The sequence below is a fragment of the Pungitius pungitius genome, chromosome 19 (assembly GCF_949316345.1).
Source record: "Pungitius pungitius chromosome 19, fPunPun2.1, whole genome shotgun sequence".
Classification (NCBI taxonomy): domain Eukaryota; kingdom Metazoa; phylum Chordata; class Actinopteri; order Perciformes; family Gasterosteidae; genus Pungitius; species Pungitius pungitius.
Genome location: NC_084918.1, coordinates 6,887,311 through 6,899,849, shown reverse-complemented (window position 1 = coordinate 6,899,849; position 12,539 = coordinate 6,887,311).

Here is a 12,539-nt window from a genome sequence, read left to right as displayed (position 1 = left end):
AGAGTTGAAGCCAGCCCGGATGCCACCATGTGGGTGGAATAACTCTCCCTAGCAGCTTGATATATGTCATTTCCAACTTGTATACATCTTTTGATGCATACAGGGTGCAATAAACGAAACATTTTCACAGATGGTGTTCGTAATGACATTGTCGTATTTCGATATTTTTATTTGAATTCCTGTGGACCCTGTGGACATGTGTGCCGGTTTGGGAATTTTCTGTAGCAACCCAAATCGTAGCGTCATGGATGCGAGCTAACGCAGCTGACAGTGATTGAATCAAGTATTTGCCCAATTAACCTTTGCTGTCAGCATTTATCAGAACATATCATTAGGCCCGACGGTGCTAATGTGACGTGGTGGCGGAGACTACATGTTATGCAGCTTTATTCTAACCGTCATAACCAGTTCAAGAAAGGTGGCCATACTTCGCCGGCCGCCTGATCCCCCGAGCCGTCACCGCCTGCTGTATTTTCCCTTTCCAATTTGTCATCAAATGTGTCCCCTCCATCATCCAAACAACACCGTGGACACACTCGCACCCCACAGCTCCTGCTGCTGACGCTGCCAGCACATAAGAGACGCGCCATCATCTGTTCATAACGCCTTCATTAGTGAAATGGGTTTTTCTTTAAAAAAAGCTGAGGAGATTTAAGCTAGCGAGCCGTGCTGCCTTTCATGTAAAATGGCTTTGTGTGTGGTGAAAGAGGAGAAAGAAAGAAAAGTGGCCGTGATTTACTGTAAGCCTGTCTGCAGGAAGGGGAGGAATGTCCCATTCGTTATGAATGATTAGTATTCGATCGAAAGCTGCACTATATTTGAATTTTTGGGAACAAAAAGGACATGCTAAGGTTAAATAACATCACTTTTAAAGGTGTCATTTATTCTTCTGTGAAATTCAAAGTCGGGGAAGGCCGATGACGACTCCGTGTGTGGCCACTAAGTGTGAGCTTGAAGAATGTGTGAGTATATGTGTCAGCGCAGTATTTAATCATGTGTGTGTGTGTGTGTGTGCATGTGGCATTGTCTGTGTGGCCTTGTGTGTTTTTTTGTCAATTAGTGGGAGGAAACCTGGCGTAGCAGCAGCCTGTTTATTCTCTCTTGCTATTTTTAGCTGCTGGCCATTTCAAGGTCCGCGCGACCACCAGCCAACAGTGGGCAGCAGCGGCCTTAATATAATAGTCTGCCCTCGACCCGAGTCATTCATCGATGTCGCCTCTTCATTCACACACACACGCACACACACACACGCACCTGTTCACCTCTGGTGCAGCCAACAACCACACGCGTCAAAAGTACACACGACCCAATGAACATGTTTCTTTGTTCAAAACATGGCTAGAGCTCGTCGAAGGGGGTAATCAATGGTTTATCAATGGGTACAATGCAGCCGAGCATCTACTCAGTCCTAGTTCGCTTCATGCCGTGCTCCTCTCTATATTGCCTCTGCTTGCTGCCATCAATCAAAAGAGGAAACTATGCCTTAAACAATCTTTAAAATTCAAAATCCCACGTTTCCCGTATGTGCCTATGTGCGGTGGACGGCGCTCTGCTGGAGACAAACAAACGTGATTGATTGCCCATCTGTCCCGCTGGTTATGTTTGCATATTACTTCCAAGGCCATGGATCACTAATTGAATGGGTGTTGTTATGTTGTTATGCTATTTATTGAGCTCTCTTCTGGTCAATTGCTCTGGCAGTCGTGCTGTCCAGCACAGCGGAGCGTGCAGACTGCTGGAGGCAGACAGGGGGAAACACACACATAAACCCGAGTGGCTTCACCCAGCAGTGAGTATAAACACCACGCTCGAGTTTACCAAATACAGGAGAGTGCCGCATCCCTCGCAGCACAACTCCAGTGTAACCTTCAAATTTCCGGAGCTTGCGCCATGCTCATCAGCATTCATCAGTGTGAATGATGCTGCCTCGCAGTGTGGACAAGATGCTCAGTGCTGCAACCTTAACCCAAAGTGCTTGTGGCAGCATGATAATGGGAATATAATGTACTCGGTCTAATTGCTGCGAAAACACTCAGGTTGGCAATTTGACCCGCTACTACTGTCAAGAGCTGTCCTGTGAGAGCAAAGCATTCGTGTAATCAGGCCAGGTGTTGCACCTCTAGCGTGTCCCCGTGATCACTGTGTGTCGTACACTGAAATGAAAGACAGAGAGGGGAGAACATTGTGTGAATAGCAATGAAGTCACCCGTGGTGGAGCCGGGCTTTATTAGCTGGGCCTGGGCTAGGAAATGCGCTATGCGCAGTCTGAATCGGACCATTGCCGTTTGTTCTTTCAAATACGACACTCTACCTGTGGAAAATGCAGTAAAACAATTCCAGACAATAGATTTGTCAACACAGAGTATTTGTGTTTTTTTTTGTACTATATACCCTGTATACACCTCATAGCTATAAGCTTTTTCTCTTTTTTGGCTTTTTAACAGGAGAAGCCAACATTATTTATAAATTCTCTGCTTCCAAACTGGCCTGTTCGTTTATGCAGATCATTTCTGTGAAATCACTTGTGCTGATGTAGCACAAAGGTTGCCTCGTTCATGTTGCCATAAGTCAGAGTGTTGCATTGATACTGTTGTCAGTTGTGTAATTGGGGCCACAGGTAGTGGTAGAGTGTTATGAGTCCCTCTGCGAAATAATGTGATAGATTAATCATTTGGACAGGGAACCAAAACTTACCCGTTCCTGGGAGGCATATTGTGACGGGGAAATGCTTTCCTCCTCTCACGAATGGAAACGTAGACAGGTCAGAGGTCTATTTCAAATGCAGCGTAATGCCGACTGTCTTTTCATCTGGTCTCACAGTTAGAGCTAGCAAAACTGAAGAGATTTAACGGACAAAATCCAAATTCCAAAACTCTGATGTGCCCCTGCCGCAATGTTATTAAAAATGAGGTTATTCAAACATAAACAATGATGCAGATGTTTCATGAGATACTAACCACATATTGCACTAGTTATTATGCCCGCCTGTGTGGCAAGTTCAATCAATTAACCTTTTGAGGAGTGTCGATTAATCTAAAGTTAATGCACTCGGCATTCAAATTCTACTTTTTAAAGCCATTTTTTCACACCTGCATTCACCCTTCATTCATTTGCTTGTTCAAAGGCTCATTTACTTGATTAATGCATTCACATCTGTTTTCTATGTCCTGCCATGAACAGACCAAGGGCTGACAAATGTTTACCGATGGGGAGAACTGTTAGTGCACACACAGTCTGTGATGAGGTCATGCATGAGAGCAGGTGAGGTAGTCGTGTTCCTGTATACCTGCAGCCTTGCCGTGTCCCTCCTTTTCAGCCGCATCGACATTTCCTTTGAGACTTTCAGGTGCAATTCCTTACCTGTCCACCAGATGCCCTTAAACATTTGTACCGGACTTCTTCATTCACTTGCTCCAGCCTTTTGTTTCTGATGGTTGAAAAGCACTTATTGTAAGTCGCTTTGGATAAAAGCGTCAGCCTAATGACATGTAATGTAATGATCCATTGCTGTTTTTATTGTTCACCTTCCAGCTTTTGATGATTTATCTGATTTGTTTTCAACCAGTGGCCATTCAATATGAGAGCATGACTTATTGACGTTAAGATTTTTAGATGTTTTTCTCCCTCAAAGCCGAATTGCCCTTTTATTGCGCTTCGACTTCTTTTGCCTTTGCTCCAACTTTTAGGGATGTCCTGCACTCCAGCACGCCGCCCACTCTGCGTGAAAGACTGCACTGAATAAAGATAAACTACACTATCGTAACCTCCTCGCCTGCTGTGTCCCAATGTGCTCAGGCAACGGTCTCAATAACTGGGTCCAAAGTTGGCTATTTTTTGGATGCCCTTTTGACAATAATTTTAGCTGTGTAGATTCCAAATATTGCTAAAAATAGATGTCGAGCTGGACGGTGTTCCTTGGCTGGAGTTTTTCTCGGGAGACACTTTGATTTCGTTGACGGGTGGTTTGTTTAAATATCACAAGAAAAATGTCCATGAGGAAAATTCACAGGAATTTATCTGACTTCTATTGTTTTGTTTTGTTTTTTAAATGAAAAAGCTCCAAAAGATCCCCCAAGCGTAGCTCCCTTGGCAGTCGTCCCAGTCACGGCGGCGGACCCGGCCCCCGGGGCAGCATGGCCGGTGCGAGGGAAAGAGCGGGAGACGGGGCAGGCGAGATACTCGTTGGGACAACACAACCCTTTTGACCCCGCGCTCGTTTTTTAAAACTGACTCAAACGTACGCACTCTTTGATGTGGGCACAGCCTTCAGCCATCTGCCCTCACAGGTGATCTTGTTTTTTGTAATTCACCGTGAGGTAAGATACATTTTTTAAGGGGAGCGAAACCATTCAGTAGCTTTTTTTTAAATATATATATATATATATATATATATATATATATATATATATATACTGTATATCGAACACTGAACATTACTGTATTTTTTATACTGTTGAAATCCTGGTATGTTAGTTAGTTTTTTTTTGTCCAGTGCTTTAAGAGCACGTTTGAAGACTAATCCTGGCTTAGCCTACAGCCAAATTAATTGATTTAACAGTTTCAACACTGCATACTAGCTTCGCACCCCCATCAATTGGAGGTGTTTAGGCAGGTTTTGAATACATCCCTGTTTTTTTTTCTTCTCCGTAGCCCGTTCATCGTCAGTCTGCCTGCTCGTCTCGCCCTCACATTGGATTTGTGAGCCTTTCTTCTCGGTGTCGGGCCCCTGTCTGCCTCGCCGCTCTGTTTCGCTTTGCCCCACTAAATCATTGAGCTCTCTCCGCCCGCGTGGATTCTCTGACTCTGACTCCTCCGTACTCCGCTGCCCACAGAGTCACCGCCGTGACATTTTTTGAGTAAGGCAGATGGTATTTTCACGGACATCCAATCCCCCTCAGCGAGCTGGTTGCTGTGTGTGCATGAGCGAAGGTCTGACCTTGGGTATTTGCATTAACCAATTTGTCAAGTCACTAGACTTGACGTGCGCCAATCCTATGTGCAAAATTGATATGTTCAATCACGACCAGCGTCCGGTGGCGACATTATATCATTTACTCTCCCGCGTCGAAGGTTACACATATTAAACTTTAAAGATAATGCTAACTGCCGCACAAGTCAAGGCTCTTGATGGTACGGCTCTTTGCAAGCGAGGTCTAATTTAGAGGAGTCTATAAAAAAGGTCACTTGAGCCCGTCTGGGTTTCTGCCCTTGACATTAGGTGATCCCCTAAATCAGTCCCACAGAGAGTGATCAATTTAACGTTTGGGACTGGGGACCAAGTCTGGTTCAGCAAGCGTGAGATGAACTGCATGTCAACTGGTTTGTGCCCGATTGATTTATTATCAGTTGGAGGATGTGCAGCCCTTAAAGCACAGCATTGACACAGTATGAGCCTCAAGGTGGGCTTTATTCCCTGATCTTAAATGTAATCAAAACCAGTCAGTATAAAATTCTGCCATGATGTTTTTAATCAAACTGTAAACCACTGTAAACCACTGTAAACCACGGTTTCCTCGTCATGTTTTTCTACACCTTGAACCCTTTCACCAAAAAGCCAAGTGACTTAGCATGACGATGCCATGTCGTTTTTATGAAAAGTAATGATGTGTATCAAGGTGTCAGTTGATTTTCCCGTCCCGCACCCATGGTGGTTGTGTCACCAGGTCTAAAGAAGTAATCCGTCATGCTATTGACATGTCTTCTCATTTACAAATAGACATGTCTGCTTGACACACTGCCAATATGCTTTGCTTGCCTAATGTCTGTAAATGTGTCGTTATGGTTCACTCTGCTTGTGTGGGACATTTTGTGAGTTTTACCCACAGTACTTTATAGATTGGTACTTCAATACACTTATTAGAACGAATCAATAACGTTTTCCTGGCTGTAAATCTCTCACAAGCTATTTAAGTGCTGTCTTTCTTACTTTTTTTTTTTTTTTACTACTAAGGCAAATTGGGGAGAAAGGTTCAATGCATTTTGGGGAGGCCAAATATTTTCAACACAATCAAGGTAATTCCCACCTTGTGCATTTGTGGAAATCCTTTTAGTATTAAAATGATTTAAAGAAGCTGTGTTAATTGACTTTTACTCTGTTCAAATATCAGAAAAAACAAAGCTGGTGAGAGCAGGCTGAAGAAATACAGTCCAAGATCGAGCCTCATCCATCACGCCTGCCAACCCTGCTCCGCTCAACCTGCCCTCTACTCGGGGGTAGACCTTGTCCAAAAGCAGAGTCGTGATGAGAAGTATCAAAATGAGTTATAGCTGTCACCATAAAAGAGAACCCATAGGGACAGGTGGCAGTTCTTGGATCGTTGTACCCACATTAACCTTCCTGTGAACCGATCGGACGCGAGCTACCTTTCACCAGGGAGTCGATGTCATTGCATCTGAGAAAACCTTCTCTGGCTTTCGCAGAGTCCTGTGTTCAGTAGCTTTTGTGGCAGAAGAGCCCTCCTGGACTTGGCAGATAAACAGAAAGGGAATGAAGCCTTCAGAAGAAACGTCAGACAGGCCCTTGGCAGCAGTGAGAACATTATCCCACGGGGGACCAGTAAGTCACACCTGAGGGAAAGGTTAGAGCTGCTGCTGAACTCTATCCATTCGATTACCTCGACAAAGAAGGAGGTAATTAAGTTAATACAGTTGAATTTTGTCGAGTAGGATTCAGTGAACGTTTCATTGTCGTCCCTGGTTACTGGCAGAAGTAACCGGTCTCGGGTGTGGTACCCGACATCGGGTCTTACTCAGCCAATGAACACGTAAAGCCAAACATAAGATGTGAGGAGCGATCGATCTGTTTGATAAATCATCTGGAAAGTGCATGTTTTTTCTTCCCTTTTTTTGCAACGTTAATCAGGCTTTATAGTATCTTTAAAATTAACTTGAGAAAAATGTAGCTGTTTAATTTGGCAAAGCAATTTAAATGCCGTCATCCACAATTTTGTGACGATAGATGGGTGCTATTACTGTACCGAATTGTGTTTATGCACCACAGTGACTATGACATCCAGATGGCCTATTTTTCAATCATTCGTTAGACACAAATGGTGACTTTTCAACATGTCGCAATATCATTTTTTTTATGCAACAGCTTGATTCAGGATAGAATTGAAGACCAATCGCAGCTTAGGCCGTTTTTCTTCAAGATTGATTGTGTATTTTCTGTACATTGTGGGAACTATTGAACGCTGTCTTTATAAATGAGTTCATTGATCAGCATGAGCTTTCAGCCATTTGAAATACAGCCTGACTGGGTCCTATGTAACTTGTTTAATTGTCTGCTCCCTATGTGTCCTCTTGATATTGTATTGCACTTGTATGGGGGATATAGCCATCTGTTGACAATGCCAGCTTGACCCGGCCCAGAAAGAGACATTTTTACTGCCAGGTTAAGCGTCAGGGTTTAAATATAAACATGGTAGGTTGGTAAGTGTAGACCTTTTGAAATTGGAGGAGGTGTAGAACTGGCTCCGAATGCAAATTAGATCATAATGTATTATCTCAACGTTGGTGTTTTAAACTTAACACAATGTTTGCAGCAATCAATAATCTGCAGAGTACAGGAAAATATGCTTTTAAACAGCTGAGAAAACAGATGAACACCTAATAGAAAAAATTGTGCAATGCCAATGAATAAATTATTGTCTTTTTTGTACTGCAAGGTCAGCTCTGGTGCTCAGCTTCTCCAGGGAAACCTCCGCCAACACATAAGAGCTCACAAACAAAAGCCCAAGAACACACACACACACAAATGTAATCCCACACACTGGTCAATGGCAGCCGCACCGCTGACAATCGCTCCCCGCATAGAAATGCGTCTTGTGAGAGCATGCGCGTGTGCAGCACACACTGCACATGCATGCAGTGTTCAGGTGCATGGAGAAGTGATGCAACATGGGACGAAACACTCACACACACACGCAGCCGCTGAGCCCAGTGTGTTATAATGAGAACAGAAGAAGCACCTTTGCAGTGGATTCTCGTGACCTGAGCACGTGGGAAGCTGTTTGCTGTGGAAGAGGAGGAGGTTCAAGGGTGACCGTGTCTCTACACTGAAAAAATACACTGAAATTACAGCCTATAGGGTATCACATGTATTTACAAAATATGTATCCAGTGCTGGTTACTCCGAATAGCTGGCACAGCATTTAATGCACTGTCCTGTACCGCATGTACATCACAGTATATGGAGCTCACATAAATATCCCCCAAATAGAATCGAAAAAGGATTGAGGATGATTAAACTTTTTTAGGATTATTTATCGCCTGCTGAGCAGACGTGCTGGGAGTTATTTATCTGTCGAACATCAAAAACATTTATGAGCCTGTTTCAGCAGTATGCTCTAAACAAGAGGCCGTAAATCTAGCAGCGTCTCCTCGCTCGTCTCCTCCCTCCGCGCCGAGCGGCCTACACACACTTTGCCATTTCCACCTCACTATCTTTCCGTCTTACCTCTTTTTTTTCTCCCGTTTCTTATTTCTCATTGGCCCTCATCATCCGAGTGAGTGCCCGCAGTCGTAAAGATTTGCCATCAATTTCAAATTAATCAGTCCTGATTAAATTCTATGTGGGTGAGTGGGGGCGGGGAGGGGGGGGGGGGAGGAAATCAACTCTGTTTGATTTGGTGTTGCTTCTCGAGCGGCAAAGAGAAACACATTTTTAAAAACTGACGTCCTTGATGCGGCAATTCTGGAACAGAAGTGGGATAGTGCGGCCACAAGGTAAAAAAAAAAAGATGAATTTAGTTTAGTTGCCGCAGTTTTCACGATGCTCCCCACAAGCAATCTTCAAATATCTGTCTGATAAGCATTTCATCCTCTTTATAATTTAGCAGCCTGCCTCTCTGGCCACAGTGTGATGTTCGTGAATGATCTGTCCAAACCACTCAAATGTGTTCCACTCACAAGTCTGTCTTGTCTCCACAAGGTGGTGTTATGTTCATTATCTGAATGTTGCAGCTCTTTTTACCTCTGACTCTCACCGATGTAAACCTTGTTGTGCTGATAATACCGCATGTGACCTGACCACATAAAACAACAAACAACTAACTAAAGAAGTCTAAAGTACATCTTTGATTACCTCTGATTTAATAAAAAAATGTTTCATCACACACACACCGTGTTTTTTTAAGAGCCAAGTGTGATGGCACAAGAGCGATTTCTGCTGGGAGCAGTTCAGTCGGGTGAGACGGTGAAACCCACCTCCACTTGGAGAATATCGGCCCACGTACAAGGCCGCCTTGACCTTTAAAACAATGGTTCCACTGGAATGGTGACAGTTCATTAACCGAAATGCCTGTCAGTCCATTAAAGATCATGGATCCTCAAAGAAGGTCAAGGAAACAGCACGTCCTGGAGTGGTGAGCGCTCCCCCATATTCCTCCAGCCGTCGAGCCTGCCGACCTCTTCTCTTCCTGTGTCTCTTCCTCAGTAATTCCCAGCTGTGTGCAAATACAAATGAGTTCTTACACAACACAATTATTAGTAAACCGCTCCCTCCCCCCCCCCCCGCGGAGCGACTCATTGGCCGGTCTGCTCTGCCTGTGGCTGAGTTCCCCCGGTCGCGACCCGCTCGGCGTCAGGGTTAACAAGCTTTGTCTGGGCCTGGCAAGTGGCATCAACCGTTACTTGTGATCGGCTCACTGATCCACAACCGCTGGTTAGCACAGGTGCTGAAGAACACGGGCCTGAACCTATTGAGATTGCTCAATGTGACCGTAGAAGATTTTCTTAGTTCCCACCCGTGTTACACTTGTTTTCTATACACCACGTTTCCTTGTTATCGTTTCCACTCACTTTCAAACCGTGGTGGAATTGTTTTTGAAGCTCAGATATATGTATGTGCAGTTATTTGGAGAACAATTGGTGGACCGGCCGTGAATGTTAGAACTATGTCGGAATCCATCCAGCCTTATTGATAGTGTTTGGCTCTACTCGCACAAACTTACCTGTTGCAGCCCAGGCTGGGGGGGGACACAAACTTATCAATCGATTGTAATGGAGGTTATCTCAAAATTTGAGTTTACGATTCCAGGCTGACACTTTAAGCCGCTGTGGATGAGAGGACTCCTCGTGTCCGGCGCTGATACGTGATTTCAGTTTTATTGACAGGAACGGAGGGACATTAGGAGTCGTCCTAGGGGGACGTAGTCCTGCAGGTACATCATTTGTCGAACAGTGTGTGTAGGCATAAGAGCAGAGAGAATCAGGTGAAGTGCTCTCCGCAAGCAGCTGCAACACAAACCCGTCTCTTTGTGAACTTTCATCGCAGTGATACCAACATCCACCAGCCAAACCGACTTATTTTTAGTTTTTTGATTTCCCGATGTTCTGTGTCCCGTTCAGTGCAGCAGGACGCGGTATCAGCCGCAGACGGGCACCGAGAAGCGCACCCCATCACTCACGCACGCAAATCCACCCATCCCATTATCTTCTGGCGGAGGATAATGAGTAGTGCGTGTACTACAAATTGAGCAGATGGTGTAGCTGGTAAGGAAAAGGAAGGATGCTGCGTCTGACAAGCAGCAGCAGCAGCAGCAGCCTGCGTAGCTCATGATTGTTTTTCCAGTTTGACCTGCGTGAATCCACACGGATAATCACAGGCACCGGGATCAAGGATTTAGACCTCAGAGGGTTCCGGCAGTCATAACGCACACGGCGGTCTCAAGGCGATGCTGTTGAGCTCACCTCAGCTTAGCTGGGGCCAGCTGGGGCTTCGTCGGGAACAAAGAACAGAGAGGGAGGAGCACCAGTTTCTGCAAACAGTCTTGTGATGAGTGCTTGATTGCTATGGTTGTTGAATCTTTCATGGTTGTATTCATACCATTCTGTTGTGATACTTATTACAATTCAATGCCGTCCCACAGCCCCAATGACGAGTGGAAAAAAGTGAAACTCATGAACTTATTAAAAGATGAAGATGACGTACATTAAGATACAAAATATAGAAGTAAAAAACATCGAAATAAATAAATGCGGTAATAGAGAAATTAAAAGAAAATAAGATAAACATTTACTTGATCTTGATAGTACAAGCTGCTTTTAATATTCTCTGTCTTGAATGTACGTATTTTTCATCTTCTTCTATAGTCGCCTTGTCAACTTCAGGGTCAGGTATGTTTCAATGAACTTTGCTGTAAGCAAAAATGAAAAAATATCTATATACAAAAATGGGTTGAATCAGAGTTTGTTTTGCCGTGTGATACTTTACTTGCAATGACAACACGGCAAAAACTTGGAGTTGTGACGTGCTGCTGAACCAAAATATTGATGGGAATGGGAGTCTGTGGAATGATCATTTCCTCCCTGCACTATGAGGGCGGCGCGGTGGCGTGGTGGTTTGCACTCTCCACGTGCTCTGGGGGTTTCGGTTACTTGGTGATTCTCAATTGCTTGACAACCAGTCCGGAGTGCACGTTGTCTCCTGTCTGATGTTAGCTGGGATTGACTCCTGATGTTAGCTGGGATTGACTCCCGCCCCCCGTGACCCTCCCTGGATAATATATAGAAGATGGCATTTGTTATTAATACCAATATTTGGAATGTTTTATTGGAAATAGAAATATAAGATCTATATATACACTCACCGGCCACTTTATTAGGTACCCCATGCTAGTAACGGGTTGGACCCCCTTTTGCCTTCAGAACTGCCTCAATTCTTCGTGGCATAGATTCAACAAGGTGCTGGAAGCATTCCTCAGGGAGTTTGGTCCATATTGACATGATGGCATCACACAGCTGCCGCAGATTTGTCGGCTGCACATCCATGATGCGAATCTCCCGTTCCACCACATCCCAAAGATGCTCTATTGGATTGAGATCTGGTGATTGTGGAGGCCATTTGAGTACAGCGAACTCATTGTCATGTTCAAGAAACCAGTCTGAGATGATTCCAGCTTTATGATATGGCGCTTTATCCTGCTGAAAGTAGCCATCAGAAGTTGGGTACATTGTGGTCATAAAGGGATGGACATGGTCAGCAACAATACTCAGGTAGGCTGTGGCGTTGCAACGATGCTCAATTGGTACCAAGGGGCCCAAAGAGTGCCAAGAAAATATTCCCCACACCATGACACCACCACCACCAGCCTGAACCGTTGATACAAGGCAGGATGGATCCATGCTTTCATGTTGTAGACGCCAAATTCTGACCCTACCATCCGAATGTCGCAGCAGAAATCGAGACTCATCAGACCAGGCAACGTTTTTCCAATCTTCTATTGTCCAATTTCGATGAGCTTGTGCAAATTGTAGCCTCAGTTTCCTGTTCTTAGCTGAAAGGAGTGGCACCCGGTGTGGTCTTCTGCTGCTGTAGCCCATCTGCCTCAAAGTTCGACGTACTGTGCGTTCAGAGATGCTCTTATGCCCACCTTGGTTGTAACGGGTGGTTATTTGAGTCACTGTTGCCCTTCTATCAGCTCGAACCAGTCTGGCCATTCTCCTCTGACCTCTGGCATCAACAAGGCATTTCCGCCTACAGAACTGCCGCTCACTGGATGTTTTTTCTTTTTCGGACCATTCTCTGTAAACCCTAG